The sequence below is a fragment of the Camelina sativa genome, chromosome 4, assembly GCF_000633955.1.
Source record: "Camelina sativa cultivar DH55 chromosome 4, Cs, whole genome shotgun sequence".
In the NCBI taxonomy this organism is placed as follows: Eukaryota; Viridiplantae; Streptophyta; class Magnoliopsida; order Brassicales; family Brassicaceae; genus Camelina; species Camelina sativa.
This window is the reverse complement of record NC_025688.1, coordinates 16,238,186-16,243,117: the sequence shown is the minus strand read 5'-3', so window position 1 is coordinate 16,243,117 and position 4,932 is coordinate 16,238,186. Positions and strand designations below refer to the sequence as shown.

At 33.4% G+C, this 4,932-nt stretch overlaps 1 pseudogene; it reads right to left on the bottom strand.

Annotated features, from left to right (window-relative positions):
* Window positions 545–3,642, bottom strand: LOC104780752 (annotated as a pseudogene).

The window sequence follows — 4,932 nt, the reverse complement described above, 5'->3', positions numbered from 1 at the left end:
GATGGTGTGATTTTGATTGGTCGAGTTGTAAGAACTCACGGCGTTTTGTATTTGGGTATTTTGTACAGCTTGGCGAGTCTCCAATCTCATGGAAAGCCAAGAAACAAGACATTGTGAGTATGTCATCTACAGAGGCGAAATATCGTGCAATGACATATCTTACAAAAGACCTTTTATGGTTGAAGCGTGTTCTCCAAGATCTTGGTGTTTCACACGACCAACCAATGCGTCTTTGTTGCGAAAACAAGTCCGTAATATAGATTGCCACAAACCCAGTTTTTCATGAGCGAACGAAGCATATCGAGAATGATTGTCATTTCATTCGAGAGAAAATACAATAAGGTATTATAAATAAAAAAGATTTAAGATATTAATGATTTTTAATCTTTTTTTGAATTGAAAGGAGCAAATCGACGTCTAAACTGGCACTAATAATTTGTATAGGAAAAAATCCGCACATTTGAGAGAGTACATGTATAAATGACTTTTTCCTTCATTTTTGTGTTTGGTGGTTTTGAATATTAAAATTGTAAAAGTTGCTTTCACAATCACAATAAATAGAAATTCTGTTTACATTACCGTAAGTCCGTAACAACAAAATAAAAATATATATTTTCTCTATTAATTTTAGTGTATTAATAATATATATAAAAAGAAAAATGAAAATTCACAATATTCCGGTTCAGTAGAGCGCATCCACAGATAAACCGGTAATGGCATTTTAGTATTCGTCCAAGAAAGTGTAGAGAGTGTCGTCTTTCTTGGTTTTGCGTCGACTAAGCAACGCCTTGAGTAGTCGTTTGCTCTTGCTAGGTACTTGCTGCTCTGTTTCTTTCTGGTTTTCTTTCTCGAATGCCACCCGGACAGAAGCCGATCTTCTTGGTTCTGATGGATACTGGAAAAAAAAATGTAAAAGAAGAGGAATCAAGAAGAGATAAAAGTGATGAAACAAACAACTTTTTTTGGTATTGAATCGAAGCTCTTTTATACCCGTATAGGTGTTATAGATCTGCTCTTGCTTGGTGTCGTTGGTCGGCTGATTGATGCTGACTTCCGAGTAGCTACTGATCCTGATCTTAGTAGCGGAAACCGATGCGGTGAAACTGATATCTTATCTGATTAAATCACACTAAAACATGAATAAAAGATCGGTGTATTAAAGATTGTAATTAAGCTATATCGGTTTTTTACCTTGTTCTTTCTTCGGAATGGTAGAGGTAAATGAAAAGGTTGCTGATCGTTGAGGTGGTAGCCGTGGAGATGAAGTCTGAGATGTCGATTTTCTGAAAAGGTTGGAAACACGGTTAAAATCATCTGATTTCACATTACCTTTGTGCTTCAAATGTGTTTGGTGTTTTTACCTAACAGGTAGTGGAGGTGTTTCCCGTATTGTAGCACGGACAGCTTTAAAAGAACGGAAAGAGGAAACCAAACTGAGTTAGGAAGAAATCTTGAAAATTGGATTTTGGATTTTTTTACAGAGTAAACATAGAGAAATACAAAATTACCATTTCGAAATTGGTTCCAGTCATCTGCATCCTCTAAACTACTTCCAAAGTACTTAAGCTTTTCAAGATTGGTAGCAGTCATAATCTCACCCGCTGATAAAGAAGAATGCATCTTTTTGCTTGTGAGTCCCGGAACTTGTGTGTGTGAGAGAGAGAGGGAGAGAAAGAGAGAATTTTACCGGGTAAGATGTATCGTATCGTTTATGGAACTTTGGAGTATCAATCACAAGTGATTGCTGTGAACGCCCTTCATGATCCATATACTCTTGGCACATCCTTAGCCTCTAACCCCCATCACATCACATTGTTGTTTTCCAACAAAAACACACTCGGTAAGAAAAATCGACGTGAGAAAGAACTTAAAGTAGGAACCTTTACGGACAAATACAAGTTTTTTAGAGGAATATTTATATACCTGTTCGATGCAAGACACTCGAAGTTCAGTCTCTGCTACTTCATCGACTTTTTCATCGATAAAGTCGTTCACTTTATATGTAACAGAGCCTAAATGATCAACTGTATTCACCAGAGCCTTCACGGCATAATCTTTCAGAGTCTCTACAACTCTGCATTAACGTGTAACAACTAACTAGTTAGAAAAAAAGGAGCATTTTCAATGACACAATTAATCTGAAGCGGTAATTCTTACAGTACTCACATCTGCTTTTTATCGTCAGTAGTGTAAGACAGTTCGAAATACTCAGCTGCCGAATACAAATGTGCTCGCAGATTCTTCAAGTCCTGAGCAAATAAAAGAGCAGCTTAAAGAATATTGAAAAACCAACATATGATTGAACATTGTAACAACTAACCACACTTGGATCTTAATAATCATTTCACTGTTATATCGTTTTCACACATAGAACATATCTTTGTGCTTAGTTTCATTCTCTTTCTAATTCGGATGGAGACTTAACAGAAATGATCAGAAACATGAAGTTTTTAGCAATACTCATAATCTACCTGAAGACCATCAGAAAAGAGCATGGTTTGCTGCATAGATACCTCATCGTAATTCGATGCTTCGTGGGACTCGGGCATTGTAGCCGCTTTCTTATCGACAGAGAGGAAACGGTATCCTCAAACCTCAAGCCTAGCTTTCCCTGTCACAGTGGAAAGAATAAAAAGGAGAAATCGCCAAATAAGAATGCAGATAAAACCTCAATCTTCATAAACCTGTTTCATTCTATATGTTCCAAGAACACTTGAAAACCACAATCTTACTTTAAAATGCTATAAACAGAAAGACATAAGAAGATCCAAGCTGTCAAGTCGTCTAGATAAAGCACCCTTTGATTCAGTACAGACTTCTTGATTTAGAAAGAAATGTTACCATTTAAAATAATAAGAAACAAGACTATATTGCTTTGATCCACAACTAAATCTAAATAAGAAGAAACAGACAAGAAGTAGAATCCACAAGCTCTCAAAAGTAAACCAATAGATTTTGATCTGAAACAAACAAACATATAGATCTTCTTTAAATCTTTTATTAGTAACAGTGCTATCTATTAAAGATTATAAAAATTCCCAGGAAGCATACTAATGAATTAAACAATACAAAAAACAGAAAGAAGTGAAACTTTTGAGAGTAGTAGGTGCAATGCAAATGTTTATTATTTCTCAAGAACAATAAAAAAAAAGACAAAGCTTTATAAAAACTAAAAGCAAAACCCCAATTCAAAATCACTAGCTAATTCCTGAACAAATCGATGAGTTTCCTCCTATATAGAAGAAACTAAAGAACCCAGTAGTAGACTAAAAAAAAGTTTCGACCTTTCAACTAATTTAAACTGGAATTTTTTTTTCAGATGATGAGAGTGGAATCAAAACCTGAGGAACTGTGATTGTTCAATTGGGTGTTTCTGCTCGAAAGAGAGATCCAATTCGAAGACAGTAACGGTTTCGACAGAGGAGCAATAGAGATGCAAATGTGTATTTTGATTAGGTCGGAGATTTTAAGGAAGGAAGGAAGTGAGCGATGAGTGAGTGTTGGTATAGAGAGAACTCAAAACCTCCGACTTTTTTTTTTGTTTTGTTTGTTGAACAAACAAACACTCAAAACCTCAGAGTCTCAGATTTTAGGCCACTTTTGTCCCCATCATTTGCGGAGAGATACGCTCGCTCTTTTTGTTCCCCTCGCATTCTGTTTTTGTTTCCTTCTATTTATTTATTTTTTCTCAAATCAAATTTTCATATTTATGCATTTAACCCCAAATTAAAAAATATCAAAATTGTGTCATCTACATTTTAATTAATTAATAATGCGATAAATTGATACATTGGCGTGACGTATATCTATATATATTTTGATTAAAATTATATATGATTGATGACACTAACGAAATATTTTTTTATAGAAAACTTTAGATTATTATTAAGAAAAAAAATAAATTTTAGATACACATTTTTAAAAAAATATATAAATCAGTTGTGTTATAAAATCAAATCTGATAAAAAAATCATGAATTTAACTCACGTCCAGGCGAGGCGAATCAAACTGGTGACCTCACATATCCTAAACCATTTATTTAACCACCAGAAAAACAAAACAATTTTATAATCATGAATTTATCTCGTTTTTCATATTTAATTGATCGCTATCACCTATGTTTTCGTGTTTTTTATTCAATGTTTTCTTATTCTTCATATTCTTTCTTGTCATTTTCATTGTCAAATTGTATGGTACTTTGTTAACCCATCAAATTAACATTGTTACTTTTACCGTCCGGTTCTTCGTTATACTATTTTTCTTCTTCTTCCTCGTCAATTTCTTCACATTTTTCTACTGAAAAACTTTTTTTTAAGACTACCACACAACTTGTTAACCCATCAAACTCCAAGACCAAAATAATTTATTTTCTCATAAAATTTGTGCAATTTATGAAGACCAGCATAGTCAACACATGCACCCAATTATTGATAATTTCATCCAGATGCTTATTCGGTTTTAGATCCACACATATTGAAACTTCTCAAACCAAAATCCTTACTTGCAGAGAAAGTAATATGAACACATGTATAGTTAAAACAATATTTGTGCTTTTCATCGATCCTTGTTCTTTAAACTCAAATAACATCAAATCAAGGTCTTGCGATGTCAATCCTTCTTTCTTAGATTAAAATTATATATGATTGATGACGGTAATGAAATATTATCTTATAGAAAACTTTAGATTACTATTAAGGAAAAAAATAAATTTCAGATACACATTTTTAAAAATATATATAAATCAGTTGTGTTATAAAATCAAATCTGATAAAAAAAATCATGAATTTAACTCACGTCCAGGCGAGGCGAATCAAACTGGTGACCTCACATATCCTAAACCATTTATTTGACCACCAGAAAAACGAAACAATTTTATAATCATGAATTTATCTCGTTTTTCATATTTAATTGATCGTTATCACCTATGTTTTC